This window comes from Anabrus simplex, chromosome 10, assembly GCF_040414725.1.
Source record: "Anabrus simplex isolate iqAnaSimp1 chromosome 10, ASM4041472v1, whole genome shotgun sequence".
Taxonomy (NCBI): domain Eukaryota; kingdom Metazoa; phylum Arthropoda; class Insecta; order Orthoptera; family Tettigoniidae; genus Anabrus; species Anabrus simplex.
The window spans coordinates 106,892,909-106,917,190 of record NC_090274.1 but is presented as its reverse complement, the minus strand read 5'-3'; the positions used below and the strand labels follow the sequence as shown (position 1 = coordinate 106,917,190).

Sequence of the window (24,282 nt, the reverse complement as noted above, 5' to 3'; positions counted from 1 at the left end):
CCTTAATACTGTATTTGCCTGAGTCTGAATTCACAAAGAACTGGAAGATACCACTTTACGCAAGGTGAAGTAAATTAAAACACAGAACTGGAAAGCCAACGAATTATGTCAATAAAATAGTAAATATGCAATAGGTCAGCTTATTTGCCACTTGTGATGTTATATGATAATCTATCTACGTGTATATATAGTATATAAAGCAGAACGTCAAGTCAGTCTGTCTGTCCGTTTCTTATACAAATCTTTACCATTCCACCAATCCGAACCATATGTTATATACTTACCTTTTAGGACTCTGCGGGTAACCCCATCTACAAGAAATGTTAACAGCTCTTTCCATTCCATTTATTTAGGCCCTTTGACACATTAACATAGGCTAATATAGGCGAAATATCGTATTTGTCGTACCAAGACGAGACAAAACTCATTTCAAGCCTCACGTCACGAAGAATAAAATTCGGTAAGGCCCCGAAGTCACAAGAGCTCAAAACTTAACAAGGAAGACAAGGGTCCATACTCGTGCTTCGTTATGACATGGTGCCCGTTCGGATGATTAAGCTCGTAGCAAGAAAACCTAGAAACCTACATTTTACAAAACTAAGTTATGTTAAGAAACCCTACATTACAATAAATTATCCACGGGACAACCCAGAGGCGAATGCTGGTATCTTCCCGTCGCCACGAGCAAGTGTTTAGCCGCCTACCTACGCTATAACAACGGTACAATAATGAAGGAACGAATACTACTTTTTTACAACTTGTTTTATGTAGCACTAACACAAATGCGTCCTACGGCGATGATAGAATAGGAAAGATCTACAAGTGGGAAGAAACCGCCCGTGGCCTCAATTAAGATACAGCCCCAACATCTGCAAGTGTGAAAATGGGAAACCACGGAAAACCATCTTTAAAGCTGCCGATGGTGGGGTTCGAACACAGTATCTCCCGAATGTAAACTGACAGCTGGACGCCCCTAAACGCACAGCCAACTCGGCCGGTAAGATATAATGGTAGACGAGACCAAGTTATGAATATAACGATGGTATAGAAGAACGGCAGAAGAGACTAAGATATGAATATACCGATGGTAGAGTACAATTTGAAGAGAGCCACCCTGTTGTGTCTGCGGCCAGAGCCTCTAATTATTGGCTCCATGCTCGTGGGGGTGGGAGGAGATTAGCATGGTGACCTCGCCATTGACCTCGCAGGCTGAAAGAGCGGCCAGGCTGTGCGTACACAGCGTCCCATTCCTACCGTAACTCACATCTTGTACTGGAGGTTTAAGGGATGGAATGCACACACAGAGACGCTGGTATCAGATTTACAGCATTTGTTGTAAATCTCAAGTGTGACAAAATTGTGGTAGTCCGCTCTCCCTCTGTTTTTTTTTTAAGTTGCTTTACGTCTTATGGCGACGATGGGACAGGAGGGGGCTAGGAGTCGGAAGGAAGCGGTCGTGGCCTTAATTAAGTTACAGCCCGGGCATTGCCTAGTGTGAAAACGGGAAACCACGGAAAACCATCTTCAGCGCTGTCGACAGTGGGGTTCGAGCCCATTATCTCCAGAATACCGCATACTGGCCGCACTTTAACGACCGCTTTCTCTTAGAGGAGACTTCCCTGGTGGGTCCAATCTGAACTGCTTTTTGTTTGAAAATCCCAAATATACCTTCACGGGGATTCGAATAGCAGCCAGATTGGTGAGAAGCCACTCAGTTATCAACCTTCCTCTAATATCTGGCAAATAGATGTTATTTTTGTTGTTGTTGTTGTTGTTGTTACCCGAAATACCGTTTAACCACAACGAACAGCTGCTTTTCCCGTTCGGTTTTCAGAACAAAATTATATTATTTTCTGTTCCAAAGAAAAGAACTTCGAGTGAATGAGTTAGTCGGGAGTATCGTCTTTGTGAATGTGTCCTGTAATTATTGTCATCTTCGCAACGAGCCAGCGAAATGGAAGCGGATCTTGATAAACCTTGAATAAAAAGTGGACGTAGTTTAGAACAATGAACTGGGAAGGTATTTTGCGAGCAGTAGAACTCAATAATTGAGCAGCGTTCAACTCTCGTGGCGCCCTGTTGAGATTTAATTGATTTTCTCAGGTAAATATCGAGTGTCAACACCAAACGACTTAGCTTTTCTCCACCCTACAAAAATCGTAGCCCTTTTGCGGGGTTCGTTCTCGAGAACTCAAGGACTGATTGACGGAGTGAGCTTGAACCAGTTGAAGTTGTAGGATTGCGAGGACTGCAGGGGAGATAGTCAAGTTTCAGCAAGTTTATGTGAGTACCTGGCTGTTAATATAAGGAATGATCTTCGTTGGGGAAATCATATTAACGAGGTTGTTAAGAAAGGTTGCAGATCTGTTCACATGGTTATGAGAGTAATTAGGGGTTGTACTGAGTACTTATAAGTCTCTGGTAAGACCGTAGTTAGAGCATGGCTCCAGTGCAGTGTATGGGAGGTGGTAATGGTGATTATTGTTTTAAGAGGAAGTACAACTAGGCAACCATCCTATATAATACTAATCAGAGAGAAAAATGAAAGGGATCCGACACTTCGAAAAATGAAGGTATCGGCCAAAGAAAGGCAAGGGCCATGAAGGGCGGTGAAAATGAAAGACTTCCTAGGCCTCGAGTACTCCAGTACCGTCGGGGTCGAAAAGAACAAGAGTTAACCAAGGGATAGTTGGATGTGAGAAGCGTAGCACAAATAGGTGGAAAGAATTTCAGGACTCAGTCCCTATCAGTCGCTTCCTTCGACAGGCAGGGGATACCGTGGTGTTATTCTACAGGCCCCACTCACAGGGGGTCCAGTGTATGCGACTACTTGATACGAGAACTGGAAAACATTCAAAGGAAAGCAGCACAATTTGTTCTTGGTGATGTTACGAGAATATTGAAGACTTCAAGCTGGGAAGACTTGGGGGTAAGGAGACGAGATGTGGTATGTTTAGAACTATCACTGGAGAGTTAGCGTGGAATGATGTAAGTAGACGAATACGCTTGAGGAAAGATCATATAAAGTTGGAATTCAAGAGAACAAATTGGGGCAAATACTCATTTATAGGATGTATGTATGTTGGGTATTCAGCCCGAAGGCTGGTCTGATCCTCCACAGTCCCACCAAAGGCTAGCACAGACAGCCCAGGCGTCACTGAAGAGGCATACCACGAAAATGAGGAGTGAGGCAGCTTCCCGTTGCTCTCCTCACCGAGCCAGAAGTTGCTATTGCATATCATTCCGCCAAGCCCACTGAAATGCATGCACCAACCGACCCCATGGGCAATATTCTCACATCAAACATAACAGGGACCGGCTGCATAAGGATTGGCATTATTAGCATCGCTCATACCTCGGTCACTTTCATATTGTCAAAGCCAAGGATGAGACTGAGACAGGCCAATGAAAGTAACAAATTGTTCTAGCCCATTCCAGAAGACATAGCGCACTATAAACACTACATCTCGCCAGCAAGGGCTCCCATTGTCAATAGCAACCAGGTAAAGCAGACTTGCATTACTAGAAACAGTGTAATAATAGTAGTGAGTTGAAGTGGGAAAAGTAATTATTTTGCATTTTCCTTTAGGAAATGCTCCTCAAAACTTATTTGTTTTCAGAAGCATAAGGTATAACAACAAGGAGTTGGTGGGTGAACAAACTCCCACCAAGTACTGCACATGAGCAGATCGAACATTTCCATGTTTGTGTTAGCGCTGACAAATTTTATTAGCACAAGAGTAAAAGTTATGTTTTCATTCTACTGTATGGTTCCCCATAACTCTGTTCTGGATGGCCAAATAGTGAACAAAGTCATGGAAGTTTACATCTTTTTTCATCTAAGGAAAGTAATCAGAAGAAAACCTCCAGTAAAACAGGTAACAATTCTTCTTGTGTTATGTACTAACACTAGACAGTATATAAATATGAAACCTGTCACCATACTGGCACTGGATCATATTCAAACATTTATAGGATGATGAGTGGGAAATTATCAAGGGAAATGTTCTATAAATTCCCAAGTTCTTTAAAAATGTTTAAGAAAAGTCTGCATATACAGGGAATCTGCCTCCTGGGCGACAACACTAAAGGCAGCTTTCTTGAGAAGAGGACTAACTGTGCCACAGAGGTTGGGTGTGTGTCCTTCCAACCGCTATTGTTTTGATAGGTTCTTGACCTGACGAGTACACCTCTAGGAAATATCCCAACCGTAGTGCTGCAACGGTGATGTTATGCATTTCTTACCAACTCCCCAAGAACCTGTACTTAATACTTCGCAGAACGGGTACTTAAACTGGTATCAAAATAGTTGTGGAAGCAGCTCCTCTCACACATTGCGGTGCAAAAAGACGAGCGAGGAGACCAGTTTTAATATTTTCATAGGCCCGATTATTGTTACCATGTAAAGAAAACAAATGAAATGGTGCATAAAGCGTTAGTTCAACAGCCTCGTAATGGCTTCCGAAATAGAAAAATAAAGACGACACTGCTTGCCTGCCACGGTTTGCGATCGATACGTTTTTGGGCTGGGGTTTCTCTGGAAACAGTGTCTGTAAACAATTTAGTGTGCACCGTTGTAACCAGGCAACGAGTGTACGTCATGTCGACAGAAGAACAACGCCATTTTGGTGGACAGAAATACATGTTCATGTTGAACGTATTACACCTATAAGGGAGACTATAAACTCAGCAATGACGAAGAATGTAGACGGGAAAACATTAATTACAAGTCTAAACACTGCGGAAGGAAGAGAAAATTATTTATTGGACATAAAATCACGCGCCCTGGATCAACATCAGGTCCTGCTTTATTTTCTCGTAATGAGATTGTTATCTCCTTTGACTTCGTAACCACGTCTACCAAAAGGCGTCCATGCATATTCATTGCCCATTGATGTAGTTATGCTCACCGGCATATCACAGGTTCTTATTTTCTACAAAATAAGTTCGACTCGATGGCTACTATGACAATATTTCTAACCTATTTCAAAGAAGATTTTTAAAAATGACATCTTCATTGAAACTTCTCTTTTCCACAGATATGATATCTATCATTGTTCATGATTTCTTTCTGGTAACGCCAAGAATTTAGAAGAAAGAAATAGTAAACCGCAGTGCTAGAGCTGGTCATGGTATCATGTTCAATCCTTGTCCTGCTTCTCCACGGGGTCGAGTATGAGGTGAGATGAATCTGTCGTGGCGGGTTTTTATGACCGGATGTCCTTCCTAACGTCAACCTCATCAGAGAAGTTAATGAGATGAAATGAATGACGTGATATATGATAGTTGGAAGGGAGAGGGTGAAACAACAGCGCCATATGCCCTCACTCCATATGAGCACTACGGAGAGGTTGGCACGCAATCTAATACCACCACCTCCCCTACCCTGCCGGCCAACATTCTGATGGTGAACATTGTATCGACGAACGGGACTCGAACTAAGGTATCAGAGAGTTTAGACTTCAACGCCTTAACGATCATGTGCCGCTGTGGGTGGGGGTGGTAGAGTAACACTCACGGTATCCCCTGCCTGTCGTAAGAGGCGACTAAAAGGAGCCCTTCCGCCTCCCAACTTGGGAGCGTGGGTTGACGAACACGGGGCCTTTAGCTGAGTCCTGGCATTGCTTCTACTTACTTGTGACAGTCTCCTCATCTTCATCCATCCTACCCGACCTCCCTTGATCAACTTTTGTTCTTTTCCGAACCCGATGATATTACGAATGGAGTCCTAGGGAGTCTGTTATTTTCACGCCCGTCGTGGCCCTTGTCTTCCTTTGGCCGATAACTTCAGTTTTCGTAGTGTCGGACCCCTTCAATTTTTCTCCCTGATTAGTGTTATGTAGAGGATGGTTGCCTAGTTGTACTTCCTCTTAAAACAGTAATCACCACCAGCAGTAACTTATCCGGGAAACGTTTGATACGCGTTTTCTGATAGGTGCTCTATCACGCACATAATAACACACTTGCCATTTGTAAAAGTATCGCCCATAAATAAGCTGTCGGAGATAACACCCTCCTATAATAATGGATAGGATTTCAAAAGTTATGGAAATATCTTCGCACTCGTTATCTTGACATGTTTATGCCCGCTTGGTACTAAATTATCGGCTGTAATGGATGTGCCTGCTTGCCTCAGTACACCCACCAAATGGCTTCACTTTGAACTTGTGGCGTAGGCTATGTCTACTATATGATGCAGTGGGTGTTACAGTAACATGGAGGTTTTATTAATGATCATTGTGTTATGTCCACCTCTGTGGTGTAGTGGTTACTGTGATTAGCTGCCCCACCCCTTCGGAGCCCGGCTTCGATTCCAGGCTCTGCCACGAAATTTGAAAAGTGATACGAGGGCTGCAACGGGTTCCATTCAGCCTCGTGAGGTGAGCTGAGTAGAGGGGGGTGGGATTCTCTCCTAACCCAGCCTCGAAGTGGTTTTCCGTGGTTTCCAACTTCTCCAGTAGGCGAATGCTGGGATGGTAGCTAACTTAAGGCAACGGCCGCTTCTTCCCTCTTCCTTATCTATCCCTTCCAATCTTCCCATCCCCTTACAAGGCCCCTGTTCAGCATAGCAGGTGAGGCCGCCTGGGTGAGGTACTGGTCATCCTTCCCAGTTGTATTCTCCTGAAGCAAAGCTTTACGTATGGCTTTCTTTTGTTCCCCTGTGGGTGGGGGCGGTACAATAACACCCACGGTATCCCTTACCTGTCGTAAGAGGCGACTAAAAGGGCCCCAGAGGCTCAGAACTTGGGAGCGTGGGTTGGCGACCACGGGGCCCTTAGCTGAGTCCTGGAATTGCTTACATTTACTTGTGCCAGGCTAGTCACTTTCATCTATCCTATACGACGTCTCTTGACCAACTCTTGTTCTTTTCCGACCCCGACAGCAATTAAAATTGATACCAAAATATCGTACTTTAGTTAGAAAATTATTTTTTTTTTTTTTAGCGCACTTGAGATCGGATAATGTATACACTTTATTGAACATCTAACGTTTCGATCAAAAATACAACATTCTCGTAGGTTTTCATATGTGAAAGCGGCATAACAGGATTGTACTAGACCTGCTTATGAACTTTTTGCCTGTGATCATTGTGTCCGTTGTTTTTAGATCTTTATGGCTTAATTTTTGCACTGCTTTGCTAAATGGCTGATGATGACACTTCAAATGTGTTGAAACCGGTCTCAACTTCTATTTTGTTCAACTTAAAACAGAGTATTGAATGGTGGATCCTTCCTTCTGTTTAATATTGTATATTTCTCTATTCATACGAAACAATCATGACATTTTAAACTTTAAACACATCTCTTCGACAATAAGAAGTTCGTTTAGTCACAATCAGTCAACCCAGTTTCGAATGAGCTCGCTTTGTGCGAAGTTGACATTACACCAGTTTTATCAATTGTGCAGTTTGATATTGTTCGAACTTTATTTGAACATTTTTTATTCAATTTTGTTCGTATATTTTTTGTGTAGTAAGTCCGACTCGTTGGTTGAATGGTCAGCGTACTGGCCTTCGGTTCAGAGGGTCCCGGGTTCGATTGCCGGCCGGGTCGGGGATTTTAATAGTTTCTGATTAATTCACATGGCTCGGGGACTGGGTGTTTATGTCCGTGACAACACTCTACTCTTCACATTCAGACAACACGCCACACTACCGACCACCACAGAAACACGCAATAGTGATTACATTCCTCCATATAGGGTTGGCGTCAGGAAGGGCATCCGACCGTAAAACAGGGCCAAATGTACATGTGCGGCGCAGCTCGCACCCGCAACCCCACGGGTGTGGGAAAAGCGGTAGGAAAATAAGAACAGAATAAATTATTATAACCAAGACCTCGTTGGTGACAGAGTATAGTTCTATAGTTACTGAGAAATGAAACTAATTACAGCAGTTAAGTACGAATTTCTAAGCTGTTCATGGTTAAACCACGGAGCCAGTCAAGTAAAACCTATTAAACATTAATTTTTAATAATCTTACAATAGTGCCTTGACAACATATTGAGTGACTTCTATCTGCTCTAATGAAATGTATACCGGTATTAGTTTTTACATTGTTTTAGGGAGCCCGAATTTTTATTTTGTCGCATTCGTTACGCCCCTGTTCCTGAATCTCTGACAGGACCGAGGTGCGCAGCTGATAGCGTTACTGAGGCAGATACTAATTCAGTAAATAATGCTTTCATATTCGGAGTACGCAGTATGATTATTTTAAAAAGATGTCTTTGGCGGGTTTACGAACATGCGAACTTCCAACATCAATATTTCGTCGCTCCCTGGACAAAACCTCCTATGTGAAATATTTTTAGCTTAGAACTTGGGCCGGTAAGGATCTGTCATCTAAGGTGCAATATTGTGTGAATATTGTCAAGACACTCTCGCTCTTCATAATGTATGTGCTGAGGGACAGTATAACTCCAAAAATATTATCGCATAGGAGGTTTCGTCCCGGCACGTTCGCCTCATACGACCTGTTACGAACGGAGCTCAACATACAATACAACACATTTTTTCTGAAAGCAGGTTGGTTTTATTGAGGATTCAAATACACTGTGTTATTCGCCAATCGTTTTGCTACAATACCCTATTTTTCAACATAACCTCCGTATAATGCTTCGGCCTTTCGCATTACCGTGCTTTTGTCCACTGCCAGTTCTCCGCAGACATTCCGCAAGCGCCTGTGATTCCCTGGTTTCACACCAAAAGAAGCTCAATAACTGCTCTCTCTGTTTCGCACGCACCTCCGTTACAGACGCCATTTTGAACGCCGCCACCTATCAGAAATGAATGAAACTGTACAAGACGAAGCAGGAATACTCAAAGATGTCGCAAACAAAATTCCATTAAAAAAAGGAAATTAGTCAAGAAATAAAGTGTACTGCATTATAATTATACTAGCTGATGTACCCGTGCTTCGCTACGGAATTCTAAACTGTAGGCTATACAGAATTCTAGGTTAGGTAGTGTAAACGTTGTGAGCAAGATTGCATAGCTCTTAACTTTGCCCTAGAAACACGATGGGGAAGTCACCAACGTCTTTTCTCATATGAAGACTGCGTTAGGGAATCTTCATTGCAATGGTAGGCCAGCTTGCCTACCATCAGTCACAATCAGGTTGGGGAGTTTTCATTATAATGGCAGACACTCACTCTCCGCCTGCCTCTATAGATTCTCAGAAAGACTCTCTTAGTGGTTTTCCCAACTGAAATGAACATGGGTCATTACAATGACGTCAGTAGGAATGGCGCGATTAAAAGCAATGCTTTCATATGAAATACTCGATCAAATAAAAACCCACACATTTCCTCACTTTTAACGAACAGTACTATGCTGCAGAACTAACAGCTCAAAGCTACAGTGCTGGAATGACCAAGACTCAGACATCCGTGATCCGTGTCTTCGTCTTTTTTTTTCGACGGGGATGGGGGTTCGAATAGTGGATAGTCCCAGGGCAAAAACTATGCCCGCTTACTTATCTGTTTCCTGGGAGTACCCGATGAGTCGGAAAATCTCAATTTACCACACTGGCGGGGGAAAGAACTATCTGACGTGGAGGCAATTTTTCCTCCAAGCCAGAGGAGAAACCACATCTTTGCTGCTAATTTGGAATAAAATTAATGTAGATTTAATAAAAGTGAAGAGGAAGAAGCTTTTCTTAAGAAACGGCTCTTTTCAGTGTTCAATTTTGACTTATTTAGTGAATTGTGGTACTATAATTTGGAATAGGCCTAAATTGTAATTCTAGGCCAGTTCATACTACTACTAATAACTGATCCTCTGACTTAAGTGCGCACACTGCTGATTCAAAACAGCGCGTCAAAGTAGGTATCGAATAGCTGGAATACTATAATGAACCAGTGTGTTACGTACCAGCAGTATCAGAAAATGTATGAACCAGAGGATTGGCATGCTAAAGAAGAAAGTTATCTAACTCCTCAGCTATTTCCCGCTAATATTCAGTTAAGCTGTTATACTCGGTACGCAGCAGTAATCCCATCTATCGGAGTTGAATGTCAGCATAAGAGACAAAGAACATTACAACAAACAACGGTCAGTGTAATGTTATTGTTGATCAATGTTACGCGCTTTCGATATTGTAGGCCTTCACATTATTGTCTTCCGGTTCTGAAATACCACTCTTATCAGAGTCGGTGCGGTGAAACTGAATAAAACATAAATGATCGGAAATTGTATTCTCTATAACTTTTGGTATGTAGTACTTTCTATAGGACTGAGAACATAGGTATTTAAAAATGAAAGTTTAGGTGTCTTCCCCTAAGCTACCATTTCACTCAGGGTGAATACCATTGTTTATAGCTTAAACTGTAGCTTCTTATTCCCCGACTCTATATACTGATTTTCATTAAATTCTGTTTAACCATTTTCTCGGGGCTCGGCGTTGATATGAACTTAGCAACAAAAATCCAAATTCATTAATATCTGTGTCATCATAGCCGGTACGGTAAAAAGGCATAAGACGTAAATGATCGGAAATTAAAATCTATATAACTTTATCGATATGACCACTAATAATATAAGTATTTGAGAAATAATTTTAGGCCTTCCCCTAAACTACCGTTTCACTCAGCGTGAATGAAATGATTTATAGCCTAGACTGTAGCGGCTCACCCCCCGACTTTACATACCGATTTTTATTAAATTCTCTTCAGCCGTTTTCTCGTGATGCGTGTACAGACAGACAGACAGACAGACAGACAGACAGACAGACAGACAGACAGACAGACAGACAGACAGACAGACAGACAGACAGACAGACAGACAGACAGACAGACAGACAGACAGACATTACGGAAAAGTAAAAAGTGCATTTCCTTGTTACTATGGACATGACCGATACAGAAATACCACTCTTTTCAAATTCTGAGCAATGTACAGACAAAACTCTTATTTTATATATAGACTGAACGCCGAGTTGGAGTGTATCACCATAAAGAGTTTGCTTGTATGAAACCCTCGGTACCACTTCAGTAATGGAAACATTGATCGTTGATAAATTAGGCAGCAATTATTGGTCAATAACAAACATGTTGGAGAAAGTTAATTATATACCTATTCTTCAATCTGATAATAAGTGTATGTTAACGGTTAACGTATACCACTGCTGCTCTAACACACTTTACAGAAATAAAGTGTTACGCAAGTTGTTTTTAGTTGTGTATTAACTAAATGCAAAAAGAGATAATTAGAGAGATTGTTAATCAATAGTGGTTTATTTCATAATATGACATAATTCCCTTCTTCACCTACCGGGCGAGTTGGCCGCGCGGTTAGAGGCGCGCGGCTGTGACCTTACATCCGCGAGATAGTGGGTTCGAACCCCACTGTCGGCAGCCCTGGAGATGGTTTTCCGTGGTTTCCCATTTTCACACCAGGAACATGCTGGGGCTGTACCTTAATTAAGGCCACGACCGCTTCCTTCCCACTCCTAGCCTTCTGACCCACTCAAAAGAGAACACAAAATGAGACTTCACTTTTCACACTGTGTCGTCTCCGACTGGTTGATCTCCACGTGACAGTAATTAAAACACGGACAGTCACAGAGATTATGAATCAAGGAACACCAAACTTAACCTTATTGAATTGTTTCTGCGCGTGATCGCAGCACCGTAGTTACGTACCCATACACCAAAATGGCGTCTCTGCATTCCCAGGTGAAGTAATCTGCCGGCATCACAGTGATGATAAATGTTTACGTTAATTCAATTCCGACACATAAATATCGCACATATTACAGTATATCATACATTTCGTATTACCTTCATTAATGCAGGACTGGATAATGATGTTTACAACTTTCGCAGCTTAGAGGACTCTTCCAATAACATTAATTTCGATGTCTTATTTGGTCATAACGCCATCTAGTATTTTCAGAAGACATCACTTCACAAGAATCCTGAATTTTTACAATAATAATACTATGTTGTAATAAAAACTCACTACATTGGAAGGATCTCTTCTCTACCTAGATGGGCAACCAATGAAAACCCAATATGGTAAAATATCCCACGTGTCTGCTGTATATTCAAATACCTGGGAGAAGTGGTCCAACCTTCAGGACTCAATCGTGAAGCAAACTGCAAAGAACATTCAGGCTCTCTTGGACCGGGCGGTACATCTCCACCCCGCTTGTTCAAATATTGCGCCAACTGAAACTCCTGTACAGGAGAAAGCCTGAACCATGAAAAACTGTATTAACTCAACAGTTTCTCCGAAGATGGCTCTGTGTGAATTTTGATGTTGATGTGTTTTTGTTTATCATTGATCAAGAAGTGTGGACGTTCTCTACCAGATGTCTCTTAAAAAAAAAAAAAAAAGAAAACTATGATCATGCATATGGTAAAATATCCCATATGATCATCCTGGTGCAAAGGAATGAACCTTCTTGAAGAAATTTTGTATTCAAAAGTTGTTGTCTTTACTAAATTTTGTTCTTTTATTTTTGGGTTGGCAATATTAATCCTTCCTTTCGCCAGGTTTGAACTTAGCCAATCCCGAATTTCTTTAATTAATTCTCAGCCAATCATGTATGTCTTCTTCGATATGGATATGTAGCTCTAAGCTATCCAATAAAGTTGAGGAGGTGTGTCTACTCATTCTTGAAAGGTCTCGAATTTTCCACGAGGGTATAAAAACTGCTGATTTTCTTGTCTCCGGGCCACTAGTATAACATCTAACTCTGTGTGTGGATATGTAGTAGGGGGCAGGAAGCGCCTCTTTCTTTAAGCAGCAGCTCTTCAACAAGGTAATGGCCTTTAACATCTTTATTTCTTGCTAGCTCAGCAGTTTAACTCTCGGGGAGGGTTCGAAACCTTTAATATGTAACCTACCACTTTAAAATGTAAATTCCTCTTCCGTTTATGTGAAAACTACAAATCTCCTTCACTGTAAAGCGGGAATAGAGAGTGCTTTTACCCTCTCGAACTCCCCTTCATTTTGAAGTTGAGGTGACTACGTTTTCATAACCGTTTCTTCTCTTCCTTAACGTATTAAAGTTTCCTCATACGGGTCACCTCTCTAGCTTGGGATTAGCCCCTGTGTATCGGGCTAGAGCCACTTAGGTTTTATAAGGTGTATTTTGGAGTGCAAGTTCATTCCTCCAGTTCTTTCTGTACTTTGGGCCAGTAACTCATCCTGATGTTTTGTTTTCTTCATGCAAAGGCCCTGTAGGTTGGGTATTAGATACCCCTGTTTCACTGTGTGTGTGCCTTGAGGGCAGTACGAAGTGAAGTTTGTTGTGGCCTTGGATAGGCTTGTAAAATTGAGAGCAGGTCCGCTCTTTCTGGTATTTTGGAAAGTGCCTCTAGGAGGCTTAACATTGTAATTACTAGCAAGTGCTCCTTGGCATGACGGGGTTTTCTGCCCCTTTGTTCAATTTTGTACCTTGGTAAAGTTGGGCTAATAGCTCAAGGATTGTGACGGCGGGGCTCGAAGCCCAAAACCTTGCAAAAAAAAACCCTGAACGGGTAAAATTATTTTGTACCTGCCTTTCATTGTTATTTCACCTAGTGGAAATTGTTAAATGTTGTTATCCGTTATTTGTTGATTTTGAAAAGAAAATATAACCTTTGTTAAAGTTTTAAAAATAACTTTAATTTTGTAGTTGAGACCTATTCCAGCCCGCACCTTCTTACACCTCTGCTGTTCCACAGATACCTCGGAACAATAATAAAATGATCTATATCCCGAAATGCAAAATTAAGACATGATAACACTGTAATGAAGCCTGAAGCACTGATCACTGCGCGCAGATCATTGAATAAAGATGTAGAAAAGCAAGAAAGAAAAATCCTTAGGAAATTTTTGGACCAGTCTGCTCAGAGGGAATTTGGATGATAAGGAAATCTCATCACTTGTACCAACATTCACAGAAAATCACAGACACATTTAGGAAAAGACCTTTGCAATTTTATGCACATATTCTCAGAATGAATAATCAGAGATTGGCCCAAATTAATTGTGAACCTTGCCCTATCAATGAAAGTAAAAAACAATTGGCTGCTCGAAGTTGGAAAACTTCAGCAAATAGGCATCCTAGATGACATTGTGTTAATAGGATTTAAGGTCATAAAATTAGTCGACAATCACCGCTTGACCACCAAGAAAATCTGGTATAATAATAATAATAATTTCGTGTGGCTATTTCTAGCCGAGTGCAGCCCTTGTAAGGCAGACCCTCCGATGAGGGTGGGCGGCATCTGCCATGTGTCAGTAGCTGCGTATTTTTGTGGTGGAGGATAGTGTTGTGTGTGGTGTGTGAGTTGCAGGGATGTTGGGGACAGAACAAACACCCAGCCCCCGAGCCATTGGAATTAACCAATGAAGGTTAAAATCCCCGACGCGGCCGAGAATCGAACCCGTGACCCTCTAAACCGAAGGCCAGTACGCTGACCATTCAGCCAACGAGTCGGACAGAAAACCTGGTCACAAAATCGCAAGAAAAGCCACAGCGAGAAGATGAAGAAAATGACAACATCAGCTAAATCGCGCCCCTTAGTTGGGCATAACGAAGAAAGAAAAAATATGCTGTGGGGATGTGATATGTGCCATCACAGAGCACTGCCCTCAAACAAAGTAGTATATCACTTGGCAACTTCGCAGGAATGAAAAACCTGGTATTTTAGTGGACGTCCGAGTTTAATTATTTCTGTAAATAAATATTATACTTTCTCCCTCTTAGTTAAATAATATATTTTCCTAAAATGGTATCATAGAAGGATTGCAGTGGGAAAACTGCAAACTCCCTGGGACAAAGTTGTTTTGTAAGAAATATAGTAGCAAGTAAGGACCATGTGTACTGTTGTAACTCAAATGGCCTCGAAATGCAGACATAAGAATCCTTTTAAAAACAACCTTTGGGATTGCAACCCGGGCGTGAAACAAACATTTCAGTAATAAACTAGTTTGTTAAATACTAAACGCATTATCTGACATATTGTTACGAAAAGAACGTTAGGCAAATATGGTCCTTAAACGACCGACGTGATATACAACCTTCGTTCGACATTGCTCTTCCTCCACTACACGCACTGATGTTCTTCCGCTATCCGTCAGTCCTTCGCGTACGTTGTCCAGCTCTTGTTCAGTGTCAACATGGAAGGAGGTGACACACTGATGATGTACAACGTTCTTGCAGTGAACCCAAAAATGTCTCTCTCACAGAGTGTCTCATATAAACCCAGACCAAACGCTACGGCAGTTGCAATATGGGAGGAGCGCGCATAGTTATCTCAGCTGTTAACATGGAAACACAGTTATCATTGCAACACCGTATTTTCGTATGTAAAAGTTCTGTTTCATCTTAATGGTCGCCTGAACAGTCATAAAATCCTAATGGTGTTTATGAAATCCCTCTTTATTATAGGAAGATTGGTGTTTGGTGTACTGTTAGTGCAAGACGAATAATTAGGCCTATCTTTTTTTCGATATGACTGCAAATGCAGAGAACGCCGTTCGTCCATCACTTAACGGAAGAAGAAAAATCTCGTGGGTAATTTCAGCAAGATTCAGCCCCTGCTCATACAGCAGAAGATTCCCTTCTTACAATCTCGGGAGAGATCACTGCTGCTCTCTTTCCCCCTCGTTCTCCAGATCTAACAGTGTGTGATTTTTAGTTGTGGGGGTAAAATGAAAGAAAAACGGGTTATGTAGACGAAAGGTATCGACTAAATGTCACTGTAATATTTGTCCCAAATGGAATATAATAATTCACTTAAAGTGTGAAATCTGCGGTGAATTAAGAGAGTACGAAATATTTTACTTGCAGGAAATAATATGGATACATACTTTACTACCTTACAACTGTTTTTTCTGCTACGTCGCAGCGCTTCCGTATGTGTTTTGTTTGTCTAACACTTTCGTGTGTGATGCCTTTCCTCACTGAAGTTGTTTGAATTAATTAGGTGTCGTTTTCTTCAAGTTGCTTATTCGTTTTGAGTCCTAACTCATTCATTAAATGATATATTTATTACTCCAGGGATCATGCTATTTTGCTGTTTGAACTACCAGCGCTAGTTATATGGACATAGATAATGAAAGTTCACAGACATAGCAATCCCATTAGTGGGTCCAAGCCCTGGACCTCAAGAAAGAAACAAAAGACGGCACGAGCAGCGGAATACCACATAAAGGAGTCCTGTCTTCGTCCCGTAAGTACGTTCTACGTATACATATTTCTCTACACTTTTCTCTAGTAACGACGGAATTTCTTAATTTACCGCGGATTTTTCACTTTATTGGTGTAAAAGCAATTATTATGTCCCATTTGGGACAAATATTACAGTGACATTTCGTTGATACATTTAGTCTACATAACCAGAAAAACGTATCGAACAAATCCTCACACGTTGCAAGAATTGAAAGAAAACATTACGAATGAAATAAGAGACCTTACAGTGATAGGAGTAACTCGCGTCAGTCAGAATGAGATTACCAGATACAATGCCTGTTCAACCCAGGGACGACGGCACTTCCAGCAGATTTCATATAATATTGTATAGGCTACACGTTTAAAGCAGGGCGGCCGCGCTCGACGTAGGTCCGGTTGAGGCAGGTGCCATAGCGTAGAGAACAAGCACCGTGAGTTCGATCTCAGTTTATATTAGAGACCATGGATAGTGTAACCTTCTGGTGCTAAGATACTGCTTAGGTGATATACGACTTTATTCCTTGCAAATCTCAGCTTGTCCAAATATTGATGACCGAGCTCGATAGCTGCAGTCGTTTAAGTGCGGCCAGTGGTTTTCCATTCTCCTGCACTAAGGCGAATGCCGGGACAGTTCCTAGTACAGGCTGTGGTCACCAACCCCGTCGTCTTCTCCGTGCATCTCCTTCACCGTAACAAATCTCCCGGCCTGAGAGACGGCCTCACCGTCTAAGAGGTCCGCCTCCCCCTTCAGGAGAGGATCAAAACATTTCAGTAGTAGTACAGTGAAGAAAACACTTCGTTGATGGCGGACAACAGACAAAACACAAACTTCCCATCACAAAAAGAGTACAGCATCCAGAACATCCGCGGTTGAAGAATTCCTTGGTAGCTCCACTCGCAAAACCACGGGCGTCGAGTGAGATTTTGTTGAAAAGTGGACCCTGGATCCAAGCACTAAAAACGTAAAGATGCCTTAGAAATGTATCCGTATTGCTGTCTCTTGCGCATGCCTTGGATACTGAAAATTTCAAATGTCGAAGTCCTTCATCGAAAAAAAAAAAAAAAAAAAAAAAAAAAACCTGTTAGTTATTATAAAAACGCAGTACTTATGGCATGTTATGAGGGGCGAGCGGTATCAATTATTACGGCTAATTAGTGAAGGAAAGATACAAGGGAAACCACTAGAGGCACTAAGAAGCTCGGGAGCCCCCGAAATAATTGAACATGGGCCCCTCGTTTCTTGATAAGGAACCTTACAAGTTTATTTCGTAGTACAAGGTTGTATATTGTTACAATAAAGAGCAACTACGATAATAATAATAATAATAATAATAATAATAATAATAATAATAATAATAATAATAATAATAATTGTCCCGCAAGGTACACCTCATCCCCGTGCATTTAAATGAAGCGCCTTGAAGAACGCTACCCATCATATAAAAATTGAAACATCTATTACAAGAAGTTGGGACGTTGATCAAAAGATGTCACTACTAAATGATACAGCAATATGTTATTTCAAAGTTTCCTGAACTGACTGGATTTCTTTGTTTTGTTTTGTTTTGTTTTGTTTTGTTTTGTTTTGTTTTGTTTTGTTTTGTTTTGTTTTGTTTTGTTTTGTTTTGTTTTGTTTTGTTTTGTTTTGTTTTGTTTTGTTTTGTTTTGTTTTGTTTTGTTTTGTTTTGTTTTGTTTTGTTTTGTTTTGTTTTGTTTTGTTTTGTTTTGTTTTGTTTTGTTTTGTTTTGTTTTGTTTTGTTTTGTTTTGTTTTGTTTTGTTTTGTTTTGTTTTGTTTTGTTTTGTTTTGTTTTGTTTTGTTTTGTTTTGTTTTGTTTTGTTTTGTTTTGTTTTGTTTTGTTTTGTTTTGTTTTGTTTTGTTTTGTTTTGTTTTGTTTTGTTTTGTTTTGTTTTGTTTTGTTTTGTTTTGTTTTGTTTTGTTTTGTTTTGTTTTGTTTTGTTTTGTTTTGTTTTGTTTTGTTTTGTTTTGTTTTGTTTTGTTTTGGTGAATCACTGGTTGCAACAACTCTTACAAGAAATTTGGACTTTTCACCATATTTATTTGTTTATTTAGCGTATGATACTTCATTTGACAATCGTTTGAAATGTATTTTACATATAAGTGTTATTAGAAAAATTTAAACATATTTAAATACATGGATATAGAGTATTTACAGACTAACTAGGAGGTAAAAACACACACACATACACACACAACTGTAGGTTCTGAGATTTCATCACAAGCTGATGTCTAGTCCTTCCAGCCAAGTGAGTGCCGTAGGGGTTACTTGATGTAGCTCCTCCATAGGTCCAGTGAATGCTCGGAGAGGACATTCCTTCACGATGTGGCTGATGGTTTGCACTTCAGCACCACAGTTGCAGGAAGAACTGAGGTCATGCACTCTGGTGCAAAATGGAATAGTTACATATTTGAAGAAGTTTTGTGTTTATAGGTTTTCTGAACTGAACTGACTTTTCTTATTCTTGGTACTTAAAGGTTTGCAACACTTCTTACTCATCCCACCAGCCTTGGTTTCTGACCAATCAGAAATTTCATGTATTTATTTTTCAGCCAACCAAACGTTTCTTGTTACCTATTTTATCCTCCTGTGGGTGGGGGTGGTAGAATAACACCCATGGTATCCCCTGCCTGTCGTAAGAGGTGACTAAAAGAGGCCTCAGGGGCTCTGAACTTTGAGCGTGGGTTGGCGACCACAGGGCCCTCAGCTGAGTCCTGGCATTGCTTCCACTTGTGCCTGCCTCATCACTTTCATCTATCCTATCCGACCTCACCTGGTCAACTCTTGTTCTTTTCCGACCCCGACGGTATTACGTATGGAGGCCAAGGGAGTCTTTCATTTTCACGCCCTTCGTGGTCCTTGTTTTCTTTAGCGGATACCTTCAATTTTCGAAGTGTCGGACTCCTTCCATTTTTTCTCTCTGATTAGTGTTATATAGAGGATGGTTGCCCAGTTGTACTTCCTCTTAAAACAATAATCACCACCACCACAACCGTACCTATTTTATCCATCAATAAAAATGAGAGGGTGTGTCCGGTTTTAGTCCAGAGCATTCTCGAACCCTCCTCTCGGGTTTTAAAGCTGACGCTCTTTCGAGTTAACGTGTCTTTCTAATCGTCGTCGTCTTACTGAGTGTGTATGTTAAGACAGGAGGCGGTGGCCTCATTCTTCGGTAGGCAGAACATCAGCTAAGGTAATGGCCAACAGTTTCTCCATTTAAGTAGTTATCTCCACAAGCTGACCCGAGGAGAAGGTTCCAATCTTTAACTATGTAACCGTCAATTTCCTAAAATGTAAACTTTCTTCTTTCTCATGTAAAATTTCATGTAAGTCCTAAGGACTTAAACTGTAAATCGGGGATAGAGAGTGCGTTACCCTCTCGAATTCCCCTTCAATTAATCTTGAGGTGACTACGATTTGGTAACTGTTTCTCTCCTGTAAATCATAGATTAACTTGTCCTTCTAGTCACCTCAGTAGTGTGCAACATGTGCCTCTGCAACGTCGGGCTGCAAGCCCAAGTAGGGTTTTAACCTTTATTTCTACGAGTGCAAGTGTACGCTTCCATACTTTTTTGAGTTTGGGCCAGTAATTTAACCTGTTCTTTTCAGGAAGGTCCGGTAGTATGGGTACTCGATACCCAGGTATTACTTCATAAATACAACGGCTACTATCTTGTCAAATGTCAAATGTAGAGAGGCCAGAAATTGTAAACTATTTTGCAATTGTAATAGTTAATGGTTGTGTTTTGGGAGATTTCTCTCCTCGTCTACCTAACTAAACGCAACATTAGCGATGTTGGAACCTTGTAAATTACCAATTCTTGGTTTTTCTATTTTTGTACCAACTAGCTCTGTACCCGAAAGCTCTGAAAAGAAATATAACCTTTATTTTAAAGTTTTAAATTAATCTTTGACTGTCGTAGATAGACCCATTCCCACCAGCACCTTCTTTCACCTCTGCGTTCCATAGAAAACCCCGAAACAATAATAATAAGTTACACAATTTAGTTTTCAAATCCGAAGGAATTAAAATACACTTATGTGGTACGAACACAGAAATGCATGCTCCAACTATAGTAAACATAACACAGTGACGTCAAAATATTAAGAAATAATGTCGTTCCTAGGCCAAATAATTTCCAACTCAACCGTCCACCGTACGCCTACTGACTGCCGAGAGTTATAAACAGGTTCGAGACTTCAGTATTTAGAGCAGGACCTCTCAAACGCTCAAAATCTCACGCGCGCAGACAGCGGCGCAGAGTTCCTGTGCACAGTGCATCGGTCCCACTCGGCTCTGTTCGGATCAATACTTCGTCTCTGGGCTACTCGGCTAAGCTCGGCTCAACTCGGCTCGGATTTGGAGCGCTACGGAGCATGTGAGGAAGAGGGGGACAGGGGGAGCGAGCGAGACAGGCGTGGGGAAAGAGAGAGACAGCGCTATTGCTCCAAATCGAGGAGTGGGGGTCTGCACTCTGGTCGACCAAGCGAAGTCTTCTTTTGCACCGTGCACAGTGCATGCACCGGGCGCATGCACCCTGAGAGGCCCTGATTTAGAGTTTAGATAAGGAGGATATTCTTGTTGTCGCATCTTCACTGACTACTTACTGGGTTCTCAGAACCGGCTAATTAATTCAAAAGCCTTGTTGATTGTTGTGAGTGGCAGCAAGCGATGGTTGTTATTGGAACAGGTTGGGAAAGCCACATTCTTTCTGAAGTAACTACCGTACTCCCACTGACGAGACGACGGCCTAAGTTTGGAATAACCCTCTGTAATACTGTGTTGTGTGCTGTAACTTTATCAATGTGTAAAATCACTCTTCAGCTACTGAATTAAGAAACAGTCACGGGCCCCTTACAAGCCATGCGGGGTCTGCGGGATCCTTATCACCGCCACTGAGGGAAACGGTCCCTTGGTAGACGGAGAAATTCATGGCTAAATAACATTCAAAGATGGCACAGATGTACATCAGAAGAATCTTTTCATGTTGCATTGTCAAGATCGCCAACCTCCGTATGGAGACGGCGTCTTAAGTAGAAGAAGAGAGAGTACTGATGTCCTTTGGTTAACTGAGATTCTTCCCATGCTCTATTGTCTGTAAGCTCACTACCCTATGAATGATTATAAGTCTTCACGACAGTTCTGCTTCATTGTGCTCGTTTAGCTACTGCATCAACGTGCTCATTGTAGGCATGGGCTGATCCCTATTGCCAGAGCTGTGTGGTTTTCTTGATTATACAGGGTGAACTTTAATAAAACCGACAAACTGCAGGGATTGATTCCTGACTGGAAAAGGAGGACAAAATGCCCTACGAACAGGTGTCCATAGATGGACGGTGTTTGTGCAACGACAACAAAAAGTCCCGGAACAGAGTGCATAGCTGAATCGCATCCACATCACAGCAGATGTTCAAAGTGGCCTCCATGGGCTGCAATGCACGCATCCAGACGTCGTATCATGGATTACCTCACTCTTTCGCACGTTCCGGAGTCGTGAACACGCTGTTGAAGGGTCTGCACACGAGGAACTGGTGCAGCATACACAACGCTTTTCAGATGTACCCAGAAATAAAAATCCAGGGGGTTTAAGTCCGGTGATCTAGGAGGTCATGCAGCAGGGCCTTCCCTTCCTAATCCAGCGCCTAGGGAAGATGTTGTTGAGGTGTTGGCGAACTGTAATGCGGACTTCGGATGCTGCTCCATCACGCAGAAACCACATAACCTGTCTTAATGCCAGAGACACATTCTCAAACAATCCAGGCAGAGCATTCTGCAATAAGTCCAGGTACGTTAGTAGTATAATGGGAGAGTTCGGCCGCCACCTCCACCTCAGGCTCCCAGTGGCCACCTCCACCTCCACCTCAGCCAGAGGCCTCCCAGTGGCCACCTCCACCTCCACCTCAGCCAGAGGCCTCCCAGTGGCCACCTCCACCTCCACCTCAGCCAGAAGCCTCCCAGATGCCTCCTCCACCTCCCGCGGGAAATTTGAATTTGTAAACAAAGCCACGTGCTTTTTGACAGACAACAACGCATCGCAAACCTCAGTACTGCCATCTTGACGGGCCTAAACCTCAGTAGTGCCAACTTAACCTAACTAGCGCGAGGTAAACAAAGCCACGTGCTTTTTGACAACCACGTGCTTTTTGACAGATTTGTAAACAAAGCCACGTGCTTTTTGACAGCTGTCATCGACAACAACGCATCGCAAACCTCAGTACTACCATCTTGACGGGCCTAAACCCCAGTAGTGCCAACTTAACCTAACTAGCATGAGGTAAACAAAGCCACGTGTTTTTTGACAGCCACGTGCTTTTTGACAGATTTGTAAACAAAGCCACGTGCTTTTTGACAGACAACAACGCATCGCTAACCTCAGTACTGCCATCTTGACGGGAATAAACCTCGGTGGTACCAACTTAACCTAACTAGCTCGAGATAAACAAAGCCACGTGCTTTTGACAGCCACGTGCTTTTTTGACAGCTGTCATCCGCCATCTTTAATCCAGAGAGCACCGTGCTGCCCTCTTTCATCACCTATCATCGGCAGTGCTGCCATCTTGACAGACCTAAACCTTAGTGCTACCAACTTAACCTCACTAGCTCGAGATAAACAAATCCACGTGCTTTTTGACAGCCACGTGCTTTTTTGATAGCTGTCATCCGTCATCTTTGAGCACAGTACTGCCCTCTTTAGCTACTTACCTTTGAAATGTGGTGGCGGATAATTTGAAAAATGCTTTTCGACAAGCAGCCATCTTTAATCCGGAGAGAACAGTGCTGCCCTCTATGTGGTGGCGGCAAATTGAAAAATTCCACGTGCTCTTGTTTGAAAACAAACTCACGTGCTTTTTTGACAGCTGTCATCTGCCATCTTTGAGCACAGTGCTGCCCTCTTTAGTTTGAAATGTGGTGGTGGTAAATTCCACGTGCTCTTGTTTGGAAACAAAGCCATGTGCTTTTTTGACAGCTGTCATCCGCCATCTTTAATCAACAGAGCACTGTGCTACTATCATGCGGGTAATTTCATCACCTGTTATCCGCCATCTTTAATCCACAGAACACCGTGCTGCCCTCTTTATGGCTACTACCTTAAGCACGTAGTAGCGGGCAATTTGAAAAGTTCTGTTAGCTATCATCCGCTATCTTTAATCAAGAGAGCACCGTGCTGCCATCTTTAGCTAGATACCTTTGAAATGTGGTGGCGGCAAATTGAAAAATTCCACGTGCTCTTGTTTGGAAACAAACTCACGTGCTTTTTCGACAGCTACCATCCGCCATCTTTAATCAACAGAGCATAGTGCTGCCCTCTTTAGTTTGAAATGTGATGGCGGCAAATTCCACGTGCTCTTGTTTGGTAAACATAGCCATGTGCTTTTTTGACAGCTGTCATCCGCCATCTTTAATACAGAGAGCACCGTGCTGCCCTCTTTATCGTAGTAGATGTAAATTCGTCACCTGTCATCCGCAGTGCTGCCATCTTTAGCTAGATACCTTTGAAAAGTGGTGGCGGATAATTTAAAAAGAAAAATTCTACAGCAGCCCTCTCTCGACGCTAATTGCGTAAGATGGCGGCTATACATGACTCCTTAAGGGTGCTTACGCAAGATGGCTGCTATACACAGGTTCTTATGAGACGCCCTTGGGATGCTTGCGCAAGATGGCAGTTATACATGGCTCCTTATGAGATACCCTAGGGATGCTTGCGCAAGATAGCGGCTGCTCTTATGGGACGGCTTAAGGGTCCTTGGCTAGAGACTCCCTAAGGATGCTTGCGCAAGATGGCGGACACAAGATGGCGGCTATACATAACTCCTTATGAGACGCTTTAAGGGTGCTTGCGCAAGATGGTTGCTACTCTTATGAAGAATGCTAGCTTAGAGGCTAACGTGTCGTGATAGTTCGATTCATTAAATTTAGGGCTTAAATGCAAAATGTTAAATATATCGAAAACGGTGCACCGTAGAGCAAAACGGACAAAATTTTTCTGCCTAAAATCTCGGTTCGCAGTATGAGGAACAAGAAAATCATAGTCTAATGATGGGATCAACGGTTCGGTTCCTACTTAGGCCCTTTGGCATTTGCTCTGTTTTAGCTTGT

The 24,282-nt window shown here is 42.0% G+C and overlaps 1 protein-coding gene across 2 annotated transcripts in view; it reads right to left on the bottom strand.

Annotated features, from left to right (window-relative positions):
• LOC136882444 (uncharacterized) overlaps positions 1-24,282 on the bottom strand; it is a 433,191-nt gene that overhangs the window by 155,824 nt on the left and 253,085 nt on the right. The gene's annotated exons all lie outside the window — the stretch shown is intronic.